The sequence below is a fragment of the Saimiri boliviensis genome, chromosome 16 (assembly GCF_048565385.1).
Source record: "Saimiri boliviensis isolate mSaiBol1 chromosome 16, mSaiBol1.pri, whole genome shotgun sequence".
NCBI classification, from domain to species: Eukaryota; Metazoa; Chordata; class Mammalia; order Primates; family Cebidae; genus Saimiri; species Saimiri boliviensis.
Genome location: NC_133464.1, coordinates 27,669,562 through 27,695,252, shown reverse-complemented (window position 1 = coordinate 27,695,252; position 25,691 = coordinate 27,669,562). Strand labels below are relative to the sequence as shown.

Genomic DNA, 25,691 nt, shown 5'->3' with positions numbered 1-25,691 from the left:
TGCACCCCGGAAAACACAAGTCACAGGAGCTTCTGTGACCTGTGCTTCTTTCGAAGAGTTGGGGAACTTACATATTTAAAGGGGAAAGAGTAAGCAGGAGGCCAAAAAAGAAGGAAAGGTAGGCAGTGAGGCAAATTGTTACATTGTTGTGAGTTTCTGATTAGGGCTCCTTACATCCACATTTTACATGTGAAAAGAGGGAACAGAGGAAAAAGTTAATTATGCATTTGTCTGTACTCAGTACATCTACATTTTACATAAGATAAAGATGTGAAAAGGGAGTAGAGAAAAGTCAATCATGCATTCCTCTCAGTGTAGGTGCAAGGATGATTTCTGGTCTTGTCCTTGTCCTGTAGCTATGAAGGTAAGCTAGTAATTGACATCATCAGGGTGAGATTCAACAGAACTCAGTTTCAGGCTAGTTTATAGGTAGGATATGTATCCTGAAAGATTTAGGGGCTCACAGTGGATTTCACTGTGAGCAATCTGTGAGGGAGGCAATCAAGGGAGACATGTGGCCTTCTGTGATTGTGGGAACCTGGCTTATGGATGAGGGTATGACACACATGAGGCTAACAACACAAATGTTGTTAAATGACAGCTCTGTTTGGGAACAAAAGGAAATGACAGCTCTGTTTGGGAACAAAAACAAAACAAAAGAAAATTGCGTGACTCAGTTCCCAAGCTTAACTTTCCCTTTGGCATAGTGAGTTTGGATCCATAGTTTCGATTTTCTTTCACAGTGCTTATTTTGGCCCGTAAGGTGGGAGTCACTGTCTAGGAATGTCAGAGTAAAACAGATGAAAGGAAACAAATTATATGGAACTACTTAATATCATCAACTACCTAAATGAAGATTCTCTTCATATGAAAAAAAGACTATTAATTAATAACTACTAACTTTATTCATTACATGCAAACTAATAAAGTTCTGATAGAATACATTTGGTCTAAAAAAGATTAGATCTGACAAAGCACATATGAATTGCAGACATGCTTTGCTTGGGTCAGATACTCTTTTCAAAACAAAACAAAAGAAAACAGTATTTCACATAAAGTTCTAGATTTTAGGCTATTTCTGGGATATTACATCCAGCAACACTGAGATACACATGCATTCTATTGTGCAGCCCTGCGTGCCAGCTTTCTGTGCCTTTCATTCACTTTCCTTTCTCTTAAGCCTTGAAATTGTCTGCCCATTGAACATAGCTGTTGTTGATGTATCAGCATGGTGTCATTTCTTTATGCAACTTGCTTTAATGTGCTACTGTAGATTAATACCCCCAAACAGCAGTAACTAAAAATAATCTCTCAGAACCACAAATGATTCTTAAATATGGAATAGGGTGCATTTGTTTGTTCAAGAAGTTCTAATATAGAAAAATATTACTCAAAAGTGAAAGGTGTGAATAAAAAATGCAGGGATATAAAATGTCTCCACTTTCCACTTTTCTTTGAAAACTAAATCATTATTTCTAAGCCCTATGCCTATGTATTGGGCTCCCAACAGTCCAGTAGGAGGAGTCGTATCTAATTAGTTTTTCTATACGCATAAAACACATTTCAAAAACCTATGGCATAAGACATATCCCAGTAGTTTGTAAATGTACTATAGAAAGATAGTGATTTATTAAGAATACGGCACATTAATTGCTTTAATTATACTTATAAGCAGCATGACACAAAAGTTCTATCAAGGGCAAAGGGTAGCAGTGCCTCTTAGAATGAAATTTAAATATGATTATCTGCGTCAAGACTCATTCATAGTTGTGTCTACTCTTGTTTGTTCTCAGATATTCTTTAAGAAAAGTTAATTTCCCCCAACCACTCTCATTTAACTGCTCTTCCCGGCAGCTATTAATTTGATAATAGGACCTCCAAGTCTATGCAAACCATTTCTACACTATGTTTTAGATAAAAATGGTACAATTTTGCATAGGTTCAAAAATTTGTAAACTGCTTTCACAAGCATTAATGTCTTAGGTTGTCATAAAAGTAGGGAGTACTTGACAGTGTTTATTTCTCATGATAAGGAAATATTTCCTTAAACATAGTCCCTTCTCAACTGGCTTTGTTTTACTCTTCTACATGCTAGACAAAAATTTCCTTCAAATCCCATTATCATATAGCTCACCACTTAGAGCACTTCAACATAATTGCATCTCAAGAGTGAAGGGCTTTTAGTGATAAATGTTTAAGAGGTAGCTATGGGAAAATTTTTCTTATTTAAACACATATTAAGCTAGAACATACCTTTTTCCTTTTGTAGGCTGGATGACTTTCTTGCAGCCAACTAATGAGGCATATTTTCATAAAGACTACATCAATCTTTAATATAGCTGATCTTGATCCTAGAGGTGAAGATAAAAAGACATTAAGGGCTTCAACCAACTTCTTTATTATAGCTTTAAATTTAAGAAAATTCGCATTGCCATAAAAAGGAACAAGGAAAATAATCTCACATTTGTGAAGATATATGGAGTTGCCACAATATAAGAACTCAGCATGAGCTGATAATACAAATGATTTGAGGTTCACAATTGAGATACAGCTTTAATATGGTACAATTTTTATCACAGATTAAGACAAAATGTATCCTAAAACCCACTATTTTTGAAGAGCGGTAACACAAAGCTATTATCATTCACTGGCAATAAGCAATGAGTATTCAATTATAATGATACACTTAAGTCATCCAAAAGAAAAGTAAAAACATGAAAATAAATAGAAAGAGACAAAAAACTGAAATAATAGTTGAGACATAAAGAAAAGGAGAGACAATAAAAAGACTGAAAATAGATACAGATGTTTTAGAGCAAAGGGTTAGCCAAGCCATTGAAAAAAGAGCCACTGAAATTCAGAACTGTACATTTAGTTCATATTTTCTGAAAGTTTTGAAATACAAATTTTAAAAGTATGCAATCTTTACAAAAACAGTGGGGTTTTTTTGCTGATTAAAGTAATATATACGTAATTTTTCTAAAATTATAGGAAAAATTTCCCCAAACATTTATTAAGTAACTAATTTTTATTATTTATTTATTTATTGTGAGATGGCGTCTCGCTCTCTTGCCCAGGCTGTAGTGCAAGTGGTGTGATCTCAGCTCACCACAACCTCTGCCTCCTGGGTTCAAGGTATTCTCCTGCCTCACTCTCTTTAGCTGACGCTACAGGTGCATGACACCACACCCAGCTAATTTTTTAATTTTTGGTAGAGACAGATTTTAACCCTGTTGGGGAGGCTGGTCTCCACTCCTGATCTCAAGTCATCTGACCACCTCAGCCTCTCAAAGTGCTAGGATTATAGGCATGAGTCACTGTGCCCAGCCTATTTATTTTTAAACACTAGAAAAAATAAAATGTGATGATAAGGTTCTGTAAAGCAGGGTTTTGAGGTTAATGGAGTTGTGGATATCTTGTTAAGCAAACAAAATTTATTATATTTTCAATTTATAAATACAAATAATAGACATAAATGGACTAAACTTATGAACAGAGGGATAAATTAATAGAGTGTAAAAGATTCAAAAATATTGAGCATTAGAGAGATGACTATAAGAGATGTCTGTTCTATCTAAGGCATCACTATGATGCAAAATGACTTTATATCTGTACATAAACCGACAGTAAGCACGATAATAATGAAGATTCAAATAACTGAGTTATACTTTATTTGTTTATTCATTCAACCAAGTAAGCATTCTAGAGTCTACTTTTTTCCATATTAAAAAAAGGATGTTCACTGCTGTTCTAATCCAAAGAATAAAAATTATAAGTATGGCCAGGCATAGTGGCTCACGCATATAATCCCAGCACTTTGGGAGGCTGAGGTGGATGGATCACAAGGTCAGGAGTTCAAGACCAGCCTGGCCAAGATGGTGAAACCCCATCTCTATTAAAAATACAAAAATTAGCCAGGTTTGGTGACGCATGCCTGTAATTTCAGCTACTCAGGAGGCTGAGGCAAGGAATTGCTTGAACCCGGGAGGCAGAGGTTACAGTGAGGCAAGATCATGCCACTGGACTCCAGCCTGGGCGACAGAGCAAGACTCTGTCTAAAATAAATACATATATTATAAACTATATTTATAAGGAGCAGATAATCCAGCTCTGATTAAATTCTTAGAACTGCAATCCTCCTTTGTACCTATGGGGAATTGTTACCAGGACATTCTGTACACACCCAAATCTGCAGATACTCTAGTTCCTAATATAAAATGGCATCATATTTGCATATAAACTATGCATATCCTTCTTTATATATTAAATCATTTCTAGATTACTTACAATACCCAATACAAGGTAAATGCTAAGTCCGTAGTTGTTAAGAAAAAATCTGTACATAGTACAGAAACAATTTTTTGAACATATACATGCATTTTTAGATTCAGGGAATTTATGTATGGATTTGTTACATGAATATTTTATGCAGTGCTGCGGTTTGGACTTCTGTTGAACCCATCAGCCAAATAATAAACTTCATACCCAGCAGGCAGTTTTTCAGTCCTTGATCCCTTTCTTCTCCACCAATTTTTGGAGTCTGCAGTGTTGATTAGTGGTTGGTTAAATCCACATATGGAGAATCCACAAACACGAAAGGCCAACTGTATTCTAAAAGAGAATATTGCATCAGCAAGAAAAAAGTACTTGCTCCTCATATGAATGTCTCTCATAGCTCTAAGATTAAATGTTAAACTCAAATATACTTATTTTTGGTGTCATAATAAACATATTCTCAGATGTACATTAAGATTCTGCATTGGGCATAAAAATGATATCATGATGTCAAGATTTAATATTTATTAAGTAAAATAAATTATAAATTACCCATATGATTCCATGCTTAAGAAAATGCTGCTTCTTTTTAATATGTGAACTATTAAAATTTGATAAACTATAAAAACTAAAATGACTGAATTGCAATACTTTATTTATTTTTGGCTTAAAATATATTTCATAAATAAAATGTTTGAAAATGCTATATCATAATATCTTGACATTGGTTCTATTGAGAGAACAATTTTTATGGAATTTTACCTTATAGCATAATTTCTGAGAGATCTGTAATTCATCTTTGGTTCAAATATATAGATTTTTTTGAATGTAAAGTTGAATGAAATTTCATCAATCATGTTGTCATGTTCTTTTATTTTGCACATAAAAATGGAAGTAGATAGAAATTATATGAGGATTTTTTTCCTGAGAAAAGAGCTGAACTCAATTTTAAATGCAGTTCACTTTTTTTTGCATAACAATTATCTGCTAAAAACTTCAATGAATTCCATTGCGTCAATATGTGACTTTAGAGACTAATGTCATGCCAACATTTTTAAATAACATATTTTCACTGATTTTACAATATGCTCGTACAAATATTGTTTGGCTTTATGGTTGCAATGGATTCTTTTATAAAGAAACTTCTGTTCACAGATATGTTCACACATTCCTGGCCATTTAGTAGTCAATTTAGTTAATTAAAATTATGTACTCTTTCTTTAATTTATGTTCAAAAACTGGTTCAAACATCTGTAAAATGTTAAAGTCTTAATTAAATTTGACATGGGTTTTTTTTATGTTAATCATTTTATTATTTTTTGAATCTCATGGGTTGAAAACTGTCTCACAGTGTTTTTTTATTGCATTTTAGGTTTTGGGGTACATAAGAGCAGAAAATCAAACACTGCAGGTTGACATGTTTTCAAAATAACTATGCTGATAAGTTTACTGAGCATTTCTATAATTCTAGTAGAGTACTTGCTGACTGTACATAAATGATGGAATTACCTAGTAACAATCTGAATTATTTGCTTACTATTTATTGTTTTTTTCTATATACGGTTTCACTAAATTTTAACAACAGTAACTCTGAGAGGTAGTCATGATTCACTCCATTTCCAATTGATACTCAAATGTTAAAGCTATGTCCTTAGACAGCCTTACATCTGGAAGAGGAACAGAGACCTCCTGTCTCCAAACCAGTATTTCTCAACTTTGCTTATACTGTGATACTGATTAAATGACACATGCATGATTTTCTGTCTTCAGGAACTTCCACATAATTAAGCAACACAATATTTTCATAGGAAACAAAGACTTCCATCGAGTGTACAAAATTGTTACATTGTCCAATAAGTCAGTAGTTACCAGAACTTTTAATTATTTGCATCCCTTTAGAGAATGAATGTAATACATCATTTTTTAGAGAATATATCCCTCCAACATGCACACAAATACTTGAAAAAATAAAGATCTTTTCATTCTGTTAACATGTAAAATAGATTTCTGCTTTATGTCTTCCAAAGTTTTTGTCTAAAAAGAAAGTAATAAAATATTCAATCTATCATTCAACATATATGAGGGTTTATGCAGTGATAGAAAATGGGCACACAGTAACTTCTGAACAAATCAAGCTAAATTAAATTCACCACAGTAAAGTAGAATAGAGAGTTAAATATGGTAATATAATCTTTCTCTCTTTCTTTTCTTTCTCCATGCTCCCTCCTCCTATTCTGCCATCCCTTCTTCCTCTTTTTCCATCTTCCTTTCATTTTTCCTTTTTCTTGCCTTTATTCTTACATTCTTTCCTTCCTTTTTATTATTCTCTCTTTTGCAGCTATTTTGAAAAGCAAATGTATTTGCTTCTACTTTTTATGTTTCAAATCTATAACTTCTTTAAAATAAAATAGATGTTACCTGTTTCTCATTAAAGTAAATTTAATTTTGATTGTATTAATGTCAGTTAAGTAAAAACTAAAGTTAATAAAAAGCAACTGCCATCCCAGAACCTGTAGATAAACATTAGATAGATAGATAGATAGATAGATAGATAGATAGATAGATAGATAGATAAATAGATAAATGCATAGATAGATAGAGGGATAGGCTACACAGATAGTAATGAAAAGAGGTTCATATATTATTTCATTACTCTGTCATTTGTTTTTATCTATCTTATATCAACAGAAATTATTCTAACCATCACTTAAAATAGCAAAGCTAAGTATGCACCATTTAACCAATCCGTAATGTAAAAATTCAAAATCATTCCTCTTGTTACTCTTAACCACATTGTGATGGCCATTACTCTAAGTACATATTTGTGCATATGCATTCACATTTCTTTAAAGACCTAACAATAGACAGTTTCAGTCAGATTAAAATAAAACATGGTGTTTAATATTTATTTTCAGATGGGTATCCTGAAAGTTTTATCAGTTTACCATCTCTGTCATTCATGAGACTGTCCAACCAAAAACTGTTCGGAATTTTGAGTGGCATTATCACATACCATACTCTCACTAAACGTGTCACAGTGGTGCACAGGTTCTAAGACAGTCTTGAGTGATCCCTCTCCTGGTATTCAAGCAAGATGGATAATCTCCACTCCTTAAGTGTGAGCTACATCTAGTGACCCACTTCTCAGGAACAGAATAGTGCAAAAGTGATTGTATGTGACTTACTAGGTTACAAAAACACCATGGCTCTCATCTTGCTAGCATTTTCTTACACATTCTGTTTCTCTGGTTATCGCTTGCTTGCTGTGCTGAACCAAGCTGCCATTTATTTCCTGCCTTAAGGAGAGGTACATGCTGTAAAGAACTAGGACAGCCAGCAAGGATTTGAGGCCTTTGTTCCAACAACCTAAAATGGAATCTTGCCAACAAATGCATGAGTGAGCTTGGAAGCTAATCCTCGCTGGTTAAGCTTGAGCTGACTGCAGTCCTGGCTGACACCTTGACTGCAGCCTGTGAGATCCTGAACAGGAGGGCCAAGAAAAGTCACACTCAGATTTCTCATGCAAAGAAACTACGACATAATAAATGTTTGTTATTTTAGGGTCTAAGTTCTGGGGTTATTTGTTCCACAGAAATAGATAAATAAGACAGTCGTCAAAAAACAAGAAACTTTTTAAAAAATGATTTTGAGATTTATTTTAAAAGTTTTAACTTTGATACATGTTTCTTTATATTTCTTTTTTTTTTTCTTGTTCATTTGCTTAAATTTCAACCAGTATTTTTTTTATTGCGTTTTTAGGTTTTGGGGTACATGTGAAGAACATGCAGGACTGTTGCATAGGTACACACATGGCAATGTGGTTTGCTGCCTTCCTCTCCATCACCTGTATTTGGCATTTCTCCCTATATTATCCCTCCCCAACTCCCCACTCCCCACTGTCCCTCCCCTAGTTCCCCCCCAACAGACCTCAGTGTGTGATGCTCCCCTCCCTGTGTCCATGTGTTCTCATTGTTCATCACCCTCCTATGAGTGAGAACATGCAGTGTTTGATTTTCTGTCTGATTTACTAATAATTTTTTTACAGTTCTACTTTCTTGCATTAATTTATAAAAGGAATCATTTCTACTATATTTTCAACCACATTTCTGATCTTTCCCCTTAATCATAAAATGTTTCTCCCAGTATTTATTATAATCAAGTATCTTAGTTATAATTTAAACAATGTGAGACTGCATACAAATTTCAGTTAAATAGAAAATTAATCTAATTTAATATTGTAGGTTAATGAATTTTATAATGTTCAGTTTATTACTGTTTACTTATTTAAATTTTAATTTTATGAATTATGTTTAACTCATGTGATGTTAAGAAATAATTTTTTAAACGTGTTTTCATATGTGTTATGATGTATATAATTATCACAATTACATAAACAAATAATTATCTGGAGAAAGTGAACAGTGTATATACCTGGATGATAAGATTGTGAATGATGTCATATTTTTTGTCTATTTTTAATGTCTATTTTTAATATGTTGACAATATGTATGCAATGTGTCAGACCACAAAACATCATAACAAAATTAAAATGTAAATAAGAAATGCTCAAATAATCCACTTAATCCACTTATTTTATTTTATATTTTATTTTATTTATTCATTTTTTTGAGACAGTCTCACTCTGTTGCCCTGGCTGGAGTGCAGTGGTGTGATCTTGGCTCACTGTAGCCTCAACCATTCTCTCAAGCTCAAGTGATCCTCCCACCTCAGCCTCCCAGGTAACTGGGATTACAGTCCTGTGCTGCCACACCCAGCTAATTTTTTTTTTTTTTAATTTTTGCAGAGATGGGGTTTTACCATGTTGCCTGGGCTGGTCTTAAACTCCTGAGCTCAAATGATCTGCCCACCTTGGCTTCTCAAACTACTGAAGTTACAGGCATGAGTCACTGCACCCAGTCAGACAATCATTTTAAAATTTTGTATTAAAGCACATCTTTTTTCATATAATTTTCCTAGAAATGATTCCTAGAAAAGTATTTCCAGAGTCCAAGGTATAAATATGTATGGATCCCTTTTTTAATAGCTAATGTATTGAAAAATTTGTATTCCAGAATACATATATATGTACGTATATACATTTTAAAACATCTGTTAACTTTTTTTTTTGACTGAAGTGAGTAATTTTTTGTTAGTTTGTATTTTGGAGCTGAGGATCTCTCTACGTCCAGCCTGGGCTAGACTCAAACTTCTGGGCTCACCAATTTTCCTTCCTCAGCCCCCCTAGAAACTGGGTCTGCTGAGCTGAGTAATCCTAGCTGCAGTAAATATACTCCTCATTTTATGAATTATAACATGTTAAACTCATGTGCTGTTAAGAAATAATTTTCAAAAATGTGTTTGTATATGTGTTTGTATGCATATAATTATCACCTGGAGAAAGTGAACAAACAAAATTTAATGCATAAAATATGCTTTTTGAAATCTTATATATTTTCACGTAGGAGAAAGAATTTATACTACTATTTTAAGTCACATTTATATGACCACTTATAATATATGGAAAACATCATTCTCAGTAAACTGACACAAGAGCAGAAAATCAAACACTGCATGTTCTCACTCATAGGCAGGTGTTGAACAATGAGAACACATGGACACAGGGAGGGGAGCACTACACATTGGGGTCCGTTGGGGGCAAATGGGGGAGGGATGGGGGGTGGGGAGGTGGGAAGAGATAGCATGGGAGAAATGACAGATACAAGTGAAGGGAAGGAAGGCAGCAAACCACACTGCCATGTGTGTACCTATGCAACAATCTTGCATGTTCTTCACATGTACCCCAAAACCTAAAATGCAATAAAAAAATTTTTTAAAAATTTATAACATTTATAACATATTTTAAAAATTTTTTCAGCCATATTTCCTTTCTTTCTTGCCCATATATTAAGTATTTAGCAGGTTATTTTAATATGTATTCCATTAGATTCTTTTTAGAATTTTTAATTTTAGTATTTTTCTTCAAAAGTGATAGTTTTGTTTTTCTGTAAATTTCTTCAATCTTTAGAGTCACACATTGAAGATTTTCATAAATAAACTGAGCATACATTTTTTCTTTTCCTAGAAACTTGAACTCTTTATAAAAACTCAAATTATTTACTTTTTGAATTTAGTTTTTGATATTTCAATTAATACTAAGATTACTGAGCTGTTTCTGTTTTTTCATTTTGTTTCTATAACCCTTTTATTATTTCTGCATCTTATGAAGATATACAATATATGCATTAACAGTTTTATTTTTTCATGCTTTATTTAATTTTATGGTTGTTATTTGTGTATGTGTGTTTATATTTGAGTTTTTAGATATTTTCCCTGTTTTATCCACTCTTACCATCCATCATTTCTATTTGCAAATGTGTCACTGATTTCCTATTTTGTTGTAGATTGGAAAGCATAACTAGGGGCTTTCATTATTTTTGAAGCTTTGGTTTAACTTGGGTTCAGCAGAATTTAATTATAAGCTACTTTCCAAAGATTGCATATATAAGATATTTAAATTTTTAAAATGCTTCTTACAGTATGAGACTATAGCATTTTCTACTAATATTGTCATCCTTTTTCTTTATTTTGTGGCATTTATTATCTTCAAAGGGAAATATGAGGCAAGTTTAATGCTTATTTGTATACAAGTATACTTTTTTATTGCTTCTATTATTTTAGAACAATTTTAATATTATTTACATGAAATTTCTATGCCATTTCAATATTGGTTTCACAAAGATGATGATTCAGTGGTTGACCCAGACCTACTGTTAACTTTTATCAAGCACTTATTATTTCTTAGGTATTGTATTATGCCAGTCATACTCCAAATGTGTTCCACTGACCATCACTGGTCCATGAACTTTGTTTTGGCCAACGAAAGTTTCTCCACAAAAGTTGAGTATAACATTTGAAAATTGTATAGAAACTTCGCCAGGCTCAGTGGCTCAAGCTTGTAATCCCAGCACTTTGAGAGTCTGAGGCAGGTGGATCACTTGAGCCCAGGAGTTTGACACTAGCCTGGCCAACAGGGCGAAACCCTGTCTCCACTAAAAATACAAAAATTAGCCGGGCATGGTGCCAGGTGCCTGTAATCCCAGGTACTCTGGAGGCTGAGGCAGGACAATCACTTGAACTCAGGGGTGATGGTTGTGCGGCGGGGTGGTGGTAGGAGGCTGCAGTGAGCTGAGATCGCACCACTGCACTGCAGCCTGGGCGACAGAGTGAGACTCTTTCTCAAAAAAAAAAAAAAATCATAGTAAAATAAAATCTTTTAAAAATTGCGTGGAAACTTGACAGAAAAAAATACAAATTGAATGTTTAAATAATCTTTAGATAACAAAACAACAGATTTAGAAAATATTGTTCTACTTCCATCTCATACATCTTTCCATTGCCATAGTACAGACTGTCTTAGACTTATGCTCATAAATAAAACATAAACTTATTATGTGTCCGTACTAGGTAGGTCACCGAAAATTCAAAGACCATTTAGAATGCATCTGTAAGTAATCTGTGTCCATGCTCTTTTTTTTTTTTGCCTTGAACTATTATACACCCCATTAATTATGATCCTTTCCTCTCTTTCCTCAAAGTGCTGGTATTCGATATTAAATACTTTCAATAAAATAGTTTTCATTAAAATAATAAATAAATTTTCATAAGTTTTCAATTTACCAAATTGACTTTAAATCTTAGTTTTAGCAGGGAAACGTCTTTTCCAAACAAAACCTCAAACTAATCTCTAGTAAGTAAAACACAGAGAAGCTGAGGTGCATTAATCAATCAAGTTCCAGTACTGGTGGTGAGTTCTTCCTCCCTCCCTTGCTCACTCCCTCTTCCTTCCTCCTTTTGTCTTGCTCTGTTGCCCAGCCTGAAGTAAGCTATTCTCCTGACTCAGCCTCTCTAGTAGCTAAGACCACAGGTATGCACCACCACACCTAGCTAATTTTTAATTATTTGTGTGGAGATGGGTTCTAGCTATATTGCTCAAGCTGTTGTCTCTAACTCCTTCACTCAAGCAATCCCCCAACCTTGGCCTTTCAAATTACTGGGATTATAAGCATGAGCTGTGGTTCCCAGCCTTAACAATTCTGCTGATTCTTTTCCTTGCTGAAGAAACACTCACAAAATCACACCTCTTCATACATACTCCATCGCCATACATACAACACCACCAGCACCACTAACAACATCTAGGACTCTGAAAACTGTTTCTAAACAGTTTTTACTTTAGTATAGATAATATACTACCAACCTCTGGGGGTAAGTTGCATGTGATGGTGATGCAGGGCCAAGAAACATGAATGGGACCACAGGCCAGGTTTGCCACAAACAACAGCATTCTGTATTTGTACACAGTCTGCTAAAATTACTTTATTTATAATATTTTGAGATAATTATGTAAATGTATAAATATGTGAAAATTCTAGGCACATATTAGGTGGTCAAATACAAAGATGACTTGTGAAGATTAGCATAATAAGATACCTGTGGCTTTAAGTAAACATTTAATTTAAAATAGTCCTATGTTTGATGGAAAATTGCAAAAATTGTACAGAAACTTTCTATACAATACACATCCGGTTATTTTTAATGACTATTATCAATTATTAATATTTTACACCCATTATTATCTCACATTAGCATGATACACTTGTTACAACTAATGAACCAGTATTGAAATATTAGCAGTAATTAGTGTCTCTATTGTATCAGATAGGCTTAAGATTTACCTAATGTCATTTAACTGACCCAGTATCCCATTCAGGATACTGCATGACATTTACTTGCCTTGACTCCTCAAGTATATCTTGGCTATGACAGTTTCTCAAAATTGCTTATTTTTGATGATCTTGACAGTTTTATGAAATTCTGGACAGATAATTTGTAGAATGTCCCTCAAGTGGCACTTGTCTAATGTTTTTCTCATGATTAAATTCAGCTTACGTGTTTTGAGGAGGCAGACCACAGAAGCGACATGTTATTTTATTACGTATCAAAAATATTACCTGCTATCACAAAACTTATCACTATTTGTTAACCATCATCACCTTCAACCTGGTTGAGGTAGTGTTTCTTTGTTAGGTGTCCCACTGCTAATTACATTTGTGTAATTTGTGTAATTGATATTAGAATATATCCCATTTCCATATATTCTGTGAATGCAAGTCACTATACATGCCTACAGTTAGGAATCGGGAGTTATAATCCACCTCCTTGATGGCAGAGTATCCACGTAAAGTGTTCGGAGTATTTCTGCACTGAAGATGTGTCTCTGCTTCATATATTTGTTCAATAATTTACATCAGTGTGAATTCATAGATATTTATTTTATACTTTATTTCCTTTTGCTGCTCGAATTCATCCAGCTTTCACCATTGACAGCTTTCTTTGGGCTCCTGTGACCCTTTGACATACCCATATCATTGTGTGTACATGTTTGTTTCATTTGGTTTTCTGAGAACTTTTTGTTTTATAGCATGAGAAGATGTTCCAGGCTCATTTTGCATATTACTTGCTCTAGTCTGAGTCAGCCATTTCTCTATAGAGCCCTATGTCTCCTTATTGGATAATGGTATAGTAAATTAAGATCCTGGCATCAGGTTTGTCACTACCATGTTCCCATAGCTTCTAGCCCCTCTCACCTAATAGAACAAGGAACAGATTTTCACACACACAGAGACATATCTATCTATCTATCTATCCACACACACACATATAAAAGTGTGTCTAGACTATATATATATGTTTGTGTAAATATATACATGAACATGCACATACACACATATATAGGTACCTATGTATTAGCCCATGTTTATACTCATAGAAATGTATTTCTATTCTACGCAATGTAAATCTATTTCTACATGTAATTATGTATATTCATATTAAGTTAAACATAGTTCATATTAAAATCTCCATTTCTAATCAATTTCCAAATCATTCTAGCCACCTTCTCAAATTTGTCTATAATCTTTCAGTCCAACAGTAAAAAACTTAGTTCCAACCATCCACCATCCATTAACTTCAATGTTCAATTTCAGTACCAGAATTATTAAATATTTTCCTTGGGGGAGATAACTTTACCAAATAGTTTATGTACAATTTCTCTTGTATTTAATATTATATATGCCACTTGTTTCCAGAGTCACTTAAGGGAGCGCCTTTTTCCCCACTTCTTTTAGTGAGGCCATTTTATATACTTATAACACAGTTTTGTTGTTTTGCTCTAATTCTAAATGCCATCCTGGAATCCCTTCTATCTAAACTTATTTTAAAATTTGTATGGGCCGGGCATGGTGGCTCACGCCTGTAATCCCAGCACTTTGGGAGGCCGAGGTGGGTGGATCACGAGGTCAACAGATCGAGACCATCCTGGTCAACGTGGTGAAACCCCGTCTCTACTAAAAATACAAAAAATTAGCTGGGTATGGTGGCGTGTGCCTGTAATCCCAGCTACTCAGGAGGCTGAGGCAGGAGAATTGCCTGAACCCAGGAGGCTGAGGTTGCAGAGAGCCGAGATCGCGCCATTGCACTCCAGCCTGCGTAACAAGAGCGAAACTCCGTCTCCAAAAAAAAAAAAAAAAAAAAAATTTGTATGAATTAAAATGTTCTTTGAGCTGTAAAATTTTATGCATTTTGTCTAATGTATCACGTTTCCACTATTATAGTATCATACAGAATAGTTGCATTGCCCTTACAAAACACACTATACTTCTTCATGTGTTCAACTTTACTACCCCCTAACAATTTCTGATATTTTAATGTTCTTTTTAAAAATCATATACTAGGAATGATTATGTAATTTTTTTCAGGCTGGTTTCTTTCACTAATATTTATTTAAGATTCACCCATACCTTTGTGTTGTTAGGTAGCTCATTTCTTTTTATAGTTGAGCTGCATTACATTGTAATGTATATATTTTGTTTTGTTTATTCATTTAGTTTCCTGATGCGCCCCCCCCAAAAGTAATCTATTTTCAGTTTGTTTAGCTTTTTCTTATTGTAAGAATGGAAATGGCAGCTTCCAAGCTCTTTCCATGTTGGAAGTAAAAACAGAAGTCTTACATACCTGTTTCATGGGTGGGTGTGTGTATTTTAACAGAAAATCCAGATAATACAGAAAAAAATAAGATATAAAAAAGCACAGAATCAAATTATGTTCTGATATTATCACTTTATTCCAAAGTTATCACTAGAAAAGGAATACACAGACATATATGACTTCAAAAATAAACTCCTACTATTATAACAGGAGAGAAATGTAGACTATAAACAAGTTTCATCTCAGGCAGTGCATGGAAACTCTATCAAGAAGCAAGTTTATTTTAGTACTTTAAAGAATAGCTATGGTAAAGCCACAAATACAGGTTTCTTTCCAGCTAGCCATCCACAAATATGTATTTCTTTTTGCAACCCAGGTAATCAATGTTTTGAAATAGTACTTTTCTGTGGATTTTATTTCCATTTCAGTAACCCTAATAATATGTTTTGTAAAATAAGCTAGTTGACTTTTGTCAGTATAAGTAATATAACAATACAGATAAGAAGATTAATTCCCAGTAAATGCATAAACTAAATAAATCAATAATTATCTGCTGATTTAACATATCCATTGAAAAACTTATCAAACAATATAAACCTTTAAAATATATTCTGTTTTCTGAGTCCTGAATTCCGACAATTAGACTGATTATCTTTTACCTCAAAATTCTCTATGGGTACGTAATATTCAGAACAAGCTCTCTGTTCAAACTTTGAGAGCTCTTTGGGTTCTATTCTTTTTTTCCTTTTAGATACAGTTTTGCTCTTGTTGATCAGTCTGGAGTGCAACAGTGCATTCTCAACTCATTGCAACCTCTGCATCCCAGGTTCAAGCGATTCTCCAGACTCAGCGTCTGAGTAGCTGGGAATACAGGCGCCCTCTACCCGACCTGGATAATTTTTTTGTATTTTTAGTAGAGACGAGATTTCACGTTGGCCAGGCTAGTCTCAAACTCCTGACCTCAAGTGATCCACCCTCCTCAGCCTCCCAAAGTGCTGAATTACAGGTGTGAGCCATCATGCCTGGCTAAGTCCTATTCTTAATATACCTTAACAAAATAAATTTTTTGTACTATTGCTTGTCTCTTTCTGTCATTCTCTATTCTTTTCTTGATAGATATGGAAGAGAAGAAAATATATACAGATGTATAAATACACACCTATGTGTAGTCAAGGTATATTTTACCTATCACAAATATCTATCAAAATTCCCCAAAATCAGTTAGCACCCCTTAATTTTTTTTTAATTTGCTATTTTATTTTTCGTAATTTCAACTTGTACTTTAGATTCAAGGGTTACATGTGTAGATTGTTACATGGGTGTATTGCGTGATGCTGGGATTTGGGGACTGTCCCTTAGGTATAAGCATAGTACCCAACAGCTTTTCAATCCTTGCCCCCCTCCCGCCCTCTCTCCCTCCCTCTTCTATTCCTTCCAAGTATCTGTTGTTGTCATCTTTGTGTTTTATGAGTACCCAATGTTTGGATCCCATTTATAAGCGAGAATATGTAAAATTTGGGTTTCTGTTCCTGCATTACTTCAATTAGAATACTGGCCTCCAGCTGCATCCACATTGCTGCAAAAACGTGATTTCGTTCTTTTTCACAGATGTGTATATATACCATATTTTCTTTCTTTAATACACCATTGATGGGCACATAGGTTGATTCCATGTCTTTGCTATTGTGAATCATGTTGCAATAAACAAATGGGTGTATATGTCTTCTTGGTAAAATTATTTCTTTTGTTTTGGATATATGCCCAGTAATGGGATTTCTGGATCAACTGATAGTTCTGTTTTAAGTTCTTTGAGACATCTCGGGACTGTTTCCACAGAGGCTGAATTAATTTACGTTCTCATGAAAAGCATATAAATGTGCCCTTTATATAATCTCTGCAGGCTTGCCATAATGGTTTTTTGACATTTTAATAATAATGATTCTGACTGGTATGAGATGGTTTTGATTTGCATTTCTCTGATGGTTAGTGATGTTGGGCATTTTTTCATATGTTTGTTGGCCACCCGTTTGTCTTTTTTTTTTTTTAAGTTGGTTTTAACTTTTTTAAAAAAATTATTATACTTAAAGATTTTTTAATTTATATTTATTATAACATTTTAAAAATTATTATACTTTAAGGTACATGTGCTGATCGTGTAGGATTGTTACATAGGTATACACATGTCATGGTGGTTTGCTGCATCCATCCCCCCATCACCTACATTAGGTATTTCTCCTAATGTTATCCCTCACCAATACCCCCATCACCTGCTATCCCTCCCCTAGCCCCCGACCCTCCAACAGGCCTCGGTGTGTGATGTTTCCCTCCCTTTGTCCATGTGTTCTCATTGTTCAATCCCACTTATGAGTGAGAATATGTGGTGTTTGGTTTTTTGTTCTTGTGTCAGTTTGCTGAGAATGATAGTTTCTAGCTTTATCCATGTCTGTGCAAAGGACATGAACTCATCCTCTTTTATGGCTGCATAGTATTCCATGGTGTATATGTGTCACATTTTCTTTATCCAGTCTATCATTGACTGGCATCTGGGTTGGTTCCAAGTCTTTGCTATTGTAAACAGTGCCACAATGAACATACCTGTGCATCTATCTTTATACTAGAACAATTTTTAATCCTTTGGGTATATACCACCCAGTAATGGGATTGCTGGGTCAAATTTTTTTTCTATTTCTAGATCTTGATGAATTGCCACACTTTTTTCCACAATGGTTGAACTAATTTGCACTCTGACCAACAGTGTAAAAGCATGCCTCTTTCTCCACATCCTCTCCAGCATCTGTTGTCTCCAGACTTTTTAATTATTGTCATTCTAAAGGGTGTTGGGATGGTATCTCAATGTGGTTTTGATTTGCATTTCTCTAATGATCAGTGATAATGAGCATTTTTTCATACGTTTGTTGGCTGCATAAATGTCTTCTTTTGAGAAGTGTCTATTCTTATCCTTTGACCACTTTTTGATGGGGTTGTTTTTTTCTTGTAAATTTGTTTTAGCTCTTTGTAGATTCTGGATATTAGCCCTTTGCCAGATGAGTAGGTTGCAAAAATTTTTTCCCATTCTGTTGGTTGCTGGTTCACTCTAATGCTTGTTTCTTTTGCTGTGCAGAAGCTCTTAAGTTTAATTAGATCCCATTTGTCTATTTTGGCTTTATTGCCAATGCTTTTGGTGTTTTAGTCGTGAAGTGCTTGCCTATGCCTATGTACTGAATGGTTTTGCCTAGGTTTTCTTGTAGGAATTTTATGGTGTTAGGTCTTACGTTTAAATCTTTTATCCATCTGGAGTTAATTTTATATATGTGTGTATGTGTGTGTGTGTGTGTGTGTATATATACATGTGTATGTGTGTGTATATATATGTATATGTGTGTGTGTGTATATATATATATATATAAAATTGCACTTTAGGTTCTGGGGTTCATGTGCAGAACATGCAGGATTGTTCCATAGGTACAAACATGGCAATGTGATTTGCTGCCTCGATCCTCCTCATCACCTATATCTGGCATTTCTCCCCATGTTATCCCTCCACAACCTCCCACTGCCTGTCGTCCCTCCCCTAGTCCTCCCCAACAGACTCCAGGGTGCGATGCTCCCCTCCCTGGGTCCATGTGTTCTCATTGTTCAACACCCGCTTATGAGTGAGAACATGTGGTGTTTGATTTTCTTTTCTTGTGTCACTTCGCTGAGAATGATGGTTTCCAGATTCATCCATGTCCCTGCAAAGGACACAAACTCATTGTTTTTTTTATGGCTGCATAGTATTCCATGGTGTATATGTGTAAAAATACGGAACGTGTCAATAATTTGCATGTCATCCTTGCGCAGGGGCCATGCTAATCTTCTCTGTATCATTCCAATTTTAGTATATGTGCTCCTGAAGCAAGCACTGGAGTTAATTTTTGCATAAGATGTAAGGCAGCAGTCCAGTTTTATATTTCTACACATGGCTAGTGAGTTTTCCCAAAGCCATTTATTAATTAGGAAATCCTTTCTCCATTGTTTGTTTTTGTCAGGTTTGTCAAAGATCAGATGGTTGTAGATGGCCTTACTTCCGAAGCCTCTGTTCTGTTCCATTGGTTTATATCTCTGTTTTGGTACCGGTATCATGCTGTTTTGATTACTGTAGCCTTGTAGTATAGTTTGAAGTCATATTGCGTAATGCCTCCAGCTTTGTTTCTTTGCTTAGGATTGTCTTGGCTGTGTGGGCTCTTTTTTGGTTCCATATGAAGTTTAAGGTGGGTTTTTCCAGTTCTGTGAGAAGCTCAATAGTAGCGTGATGGGGATAGTGTTGAATCTATTAATCACTTTGGGCAGTATGGCCATTTTCATGATATAGATTCTTCCTAACCATGAGCCATGGAACGTTTTTCTATCTGTTTGTGTCCTCTCTTATTTCCTTGGGCAGTGGTTTGTAGTTCCCCTTAAAGAGGTCCTTCACATCCCTTTTTAGTTGTATTCCTATTTTATCCTCTTTGTAGCAATTGTGATTGGGAGTTTGCTCATGATTTGGCTTTCTGTTTGTCTGATACTGGTGTATAGGAATGCTTGTGATTTTTGCGCACTGATTTTGTATCCTGAGACTTTGCTGAAGTGCTTATCAGCTTAAAGAGACTTTGGGCTGAGAAGATAGGGTCTTCTAAATATACAATCATATTGTCTGCAAATAGAGACAGTTTGACTTTTTCTTTCCCTAATTGAATATGCTGTATTTGTTTTTGTTTGTTTGTTCATTTGTTTTTCTTCCAACACTATGTTGAATAGGAGTGGTGAGAGAGCTCTACTGTATGTGTCTCTTGGGATATATGGGGGTCAGAGAGCCACTTGATGAGGGAGTCTGTCTCTTTTCAGAGCTCAAGTGCTGTGCTGGGAGCTCCATTGCTCCCTTCAGAGCTGCTGGGCAAGGACATTTAAGTTTACTGAAATGGGACTCAGAATCACCCCTTTTCCCAGGTACTCTGACCTGGGAAGGTGGGGCTTTATTTTTAAGTCCCTGATGGGCTACTGCTTTTTTTCAGAGATGCCCTGCCCAGCAAGGAGGGATTCTAGTCACAGTCTGCCTGCAGAGCCCTTGCCAAGCTGCCGTAGGCTCTGCCTGGCTGCTATGTAAACTTCCTTGGGATTTTGTTTATACTGGCAAGACTAGAACTGCCTTGGTAATGGCAGATGCCCCTCCCCTCTCCAAGCTCAACAGGCCCTGGCTAGAGTTCAAACTGCTGTGCTGGCTGCAAAAGTCATAAGCCAGAGGGTTTCCATTTGCTGGTCTTTGTGGGGGTGGGACTTGTCGAACCAGATCACTTGGCTCCCTGCCTTTAGCCCCCTATTTTTTTCAGGGGAATGGGTGGATCCATATCACAGGCATTCCAGGCACCAGCTAAAACGGCCACCCAGTTTTGTGCTGGAAACCCATGGTGCTGGCTAAAATGTCTGCCCAGTTTTGGGCTGGAAACCTGCAACACTGCTGTTGGCACCCGTGGGAATCTCCTAGTCTCTGGGCTATAAAGACTGTGGGAAAAGCACAGTATCTGAGACAGAGTGCTGGAGTGCCTGGAAAAGTCCCCGGTGGCCTCCCTTGGGTAGGAGGAGGAGTTCTCCGTTCTCTTGTACCTCCCAGGTGAGGCAACACCCGACCCTGCCTTGGTTTGCCCTCCTTGAGCTACTCCCACTGTCTAACCAGACCCATTGAGATGAACCTGGTACCTCGTTTGGAAATGCAGAGATGACTCGCCTTCTGCGCTGCTTTTACTAGGAACTGCACTCCGGAGCTGTTCCTATTTGGCCATCTTGGCAGAAGTCCCAACTCTCTTTAATTTTAATCCAGTGACTTCTGCCACATTTATCCAGCTATAAAGAGTTATATATAAAACAAAATTTTAAATATTCTGTATGAATTGCAGCCACAAGCTGCATAACAACGTTCTGGTCAATGATGGTCTGCATACTTGATGGTTCCGTAAGACTATAACACTATATTTTGACTGTGCCTTTTCTATAATATGGTTGTACATGTCTAGATGCACAACTACTTACCACTGTGTTAGAATTGCCTATAGTATTCAGTAGAATAATATGTTATATAGCTTCATAGTCCAGGAGCAATAGGCTGTTCCATACAGTCTAGGTGTGTAGTGGGGTCTACCATGTTGGTTTTTTTAAGTACACTATGATGATCACACAATGACAAAATCACCTAATGATCCATTTCCTAGAATGCATCCCCATTGTTAAGCAATACATGACTGTATTTAAATAGTAAGTAAAATAGGATTAAATCATTAACAAGCCAAATACCCTTTCATTCAGATAAAACCACAAGGGCTTTTCTATTTCAGTGCAAAACTAGCTTGTTCACAAAATAAGATTAAACCAAGTGTCAATTTCTTAATGCTTACACACAACTTAATGTTCTAAAATTTCTAGAAAATTTACAATGAATTTCATATGCCAATTTATTTTCTCCCATGTAATTTAGAAAGGCTAAGTAGTTTTATTTAATTTGCCTTTATCAAAACTTCTATTCACTTGAAGTAATAGAAATATTACTCAGAATCGATATGGAATTTTAATGTAATCTACAAAAATTGCTTGTTCTTTATCTACTTTACTAATACAGGCAGTTCAACATTTATAACTGTTACTGAAAATGCCAAGGTAAAAGCATGCTTCTCTGGGTCTCTGTTCTACGTAACTGTGCATTTCTCTTTTCTCTTCTCTCTTACACACACACACACACACACACACACACAGAGTCACATATAAAAACATGCATGTATACACATGTATTTTTCTGCTCAATTAATATAGATGGGATTCTAGGATAGATGACCTAGTTTACATTGAATATAAATAAAGCAAATAAATACTTTTTATAGTCCAGAAATAGATATATTCTATTGTTGAAGCAATAATTGTTGTTTGTTGATAGACATTTATCAGTCTTAATATGTTAGAGTAGAAAGGCGTCTAATCATGCCATAATAGGGCACATACAAACACAACCCAGTATATGATATATATAATAACAATGATGCACAGTAATTCAAATATTCTTTTATCGGCATTCACCATGAAGTGAACACAAGTGCAAAATGCTTTTGAATCTGTTCCTCTTTCAACTTTTAATATCTTGCATCTGTGATTCCCTTCTATATAGAAGTCAGTGTCATCTTATACTGAGACTTTTCTGACCAATATAGGGGGAAAAAAATGTTCACACCACTCATAGTCTATATGGATTACAACATGAATCATTACAATACTGAAATATATTTTTCAGTTTAGTTCCCTCTTTCATCATAATGTCAGGTTCTTCAGTGAAGGATCTTAGTTTATTATCCCTCTGATTACATTATATTTTCCCTAGAGTCATTAATAAAATTCATTAATATGGCTCGGCATGGTGGCTCATGCCTGTAATCACAGCACTTTGGAAGGCTAAATTGGGTGGATCATGAGGTCAGAAGTTCAAGACTAGGCTGTTTAACATGGTGAAACCCCATCTCTACTAAAAATATAAAAGTTAGCTGGGTGTGGTGGCAGGCACCTGTAGTCCCAGCTACTTGGGAGGCTGAGGCTGGAGAACTGCTTGAACCTGGCAGGCAGAGGTTGCAGTGAGCCAAGACCATGCCATAGCACTTCAGCCTGGGCAACAAAGTGAGGCTCCGTTTCAAAAAAAAAAAAAAAAAAAAAAAAAAAAAAAAAAAAAAAAAAAACACCTGAATATTTTTGTTTCTATAAATGAAACAAAATTTAATTTTTTAATTTCTTTAAATATCACTTATCTACATGGTGTTTTAACAATTTTATATAGTCAGCATTTTAGGTAATTGTTTTCCCCTTTTTTTGGCTTCCTGTTGCAACAGATCTCACCCTAGGGAAATAACTGCATCGGTATCTCCGTGTTACAACTACCCGAAATAGTGTCATGGTAATGAATAATTTGATATGAATGGTAGACTATAAGCTGCAATTTCATGTACATATTTTATTGCCACTCTTCACATATTAAAGTTTCTACACTGAATTTTCTTTTTTAAAAATTTTTATTTTTGAAACATTTAATTCAAAAATATAGATTATACACATTCTAAGTGTACAATGTGATGATCTGACATGTATACACTATGCAATGATTACCACAATCAAATTAATTGACACATCTATCACCACCCATGCTGTACCGTAGCAGAACTTGTTCATCTTAAAAGCAAAAGGTTGTACAATTTGACTACTATCTTTCTATTTCCCCCACTTCCCAGCTTCTAGTAACTACCAGTCTAATCTCTACTTCTATGGTTTCTATGGGTTCAACTTTTTCAGATGGCATCTATGAATGATATCATGTAGCATTTGTCTTTACATGTCTAGGCTATTTTCTCTTAAACTAATATCCTCCAGGTTCATCCATGTTGTAGCAAATGACAGGATCTCCTTCTTTTTTAAGACTGAATTGTTTTCCATTTTGTGTGTTTTCTTTATCCATTTATCCCATGATGGATACTTAGGTTGTTTTCATATTTTGGCAACATCAATATTACTTCAATGGAAATGAGTGGTGCAAGTATTTCTCTGACATATTTATTTCATTTCCATTGAATGAATATCCAAAAGTGAGACTTCTAGAACATATTGGTACTTATATTTTTAATGTGAAAAAAAAACTTCCATACTGTTTTCATAATGGCTATGCCAATATACATTCACACTAAGGGTCTATAGGGCTCCCTATTCTCTATTCCGACTTTTGCTCATTTTTTAATTGTATTTTGTGTGTGTGTGTGTGTGTGTGTGTGTGTGTGTGTGTGTTGCTAGAGTAGCGTGAGTTCCATACATATTTTGAATGGTAACAATTTATCAGATATACAGTTTGCAACCCATTCCACAGACTGCTCTTTTATTTTGTTCATTTTTTCCTTTGCTTGCAAAAACTTTTTAGTTTGACATGGTCTCACTTTATTTTTGCTTTTGTTTCCTGTGGTTTTGATGTCACAACCAAAAAAACGCTAGTGCCAAATTCAATGCCAAGGAGCTTTTTACCCATGTTTTTAAAGTTGCAAGGTATAAAATCAACATACAAATCAGTTGTATTTTTTTATACTAGCTGGAAACTATGGGAAAGAAAATTAAGAAAATGATTCCACGTACCACAGCATCAGAGAGAAAAAAAATATGTATGAATAAATTAAACCAAGGAGGTAAAAGATCTATACCAAAAAAAAAAAAAAAAAGAACTGTAAGAGATTAATGAATGACTCTGAACAAGACACAAATAAATGGAAAGATTTGTCTTGTACATGAATCAGAAGAATTGATATTGTTAAACGACTGTATTACTCAAAGCAATCTATAGATTCAATACAACTCCTACTGATACAGAAAGGGGGCAGGGAAGTGGTGGGTAGAGAAAGGCAGGTCCCTGGCTAGAGGCCTATCCCTGGACCTGTGTCCATAGACCTAGGTGAGGACAAGCTCCTGCCTTCATGCCCAAAAGCTGCATTTTCCAAGACCACCCTGGCCCACCATGCCCCCATCCTGTGCCTATAAAAACCCTGAGATCCTAGCTGGCAGAAGCACAGCAGTTGGACGTTGAGTGGAGCACATCAGTGAAGAAGACAGAAGTGACTGGATGTTGGGAAGAGCACTTCTGTGGAAGAGCACAACAACATGCCAGCTGGCCATCCACCAGTGGAATCACATGGAGTTTGGCCAGGGCAGTCAGAGGAAAGTCTGGGCCACTGAGCAGCTCCACTCCAGGGGAAAACCATCTCCCTTCTGGCTCCCCCATCTGCTGAGAGCTACTTCCACTCAACAAAATCTTGCACTCATTCCCCAAGCCCACCTGCGATCCAATTCTTCCAGTATACAATGGCAAGAACCCCTGAATACAGAAAGCCCTCTGTCCTTGAGATACGGCAGGGGGTCTAATTGAGCTGACTAACACAGGCCTTTTACAGACAGTTAAACTATATTTAAATACAATTTTATAGTGTTCATAGTGGTGATATCTGTAGCAAATGAACTGACCAATAGATTCCAAAGTTAATTTTCCTGGCTTACTATGTGTAGATGAAGAAGTACAGTGGAGAAGCTTTATTTAAAGCTGTAACACAATGTGGAAGTAGATCAGATGACATATAGCCATGAATATCTTGTTCCGGTTTCACTAACATATTGAAGCTTCATATAAAACTAGTCTTCAGATAACTAATAAAATGTAACTAGGCATTACTAATTCCTACCATATAAAAAATAAATACCAAGAAAGAAAACTCTAAACTTATGCCTGAAAGGATTTATTTCTGTATTGGCTATCATTAGAAAGCTAGTACCTGTGCTAAACTTGGTTGTTCATGTTTTAG

General features: G+C 35.4%; 1 non-coding gene across 1 annotated transcript; it reads right to left on the bottom strand.

The window, feature by feature from the left end:
- Positions 1-19,116: 19,116 nt before the first annotated feature.
- Positions 19,117-19,223, bottom strand: LOC120365776 (U6 spliceosomal RNA). Its single transcript, XR_005580629.1, has one exon. It is a non-coding gene; the product is annotated as a U6 spliceosomal RNA (small nuclear RNA).
- Between the last annotated feature and the right edge of the window lie 6,468 nt (positions 19,224-25,691).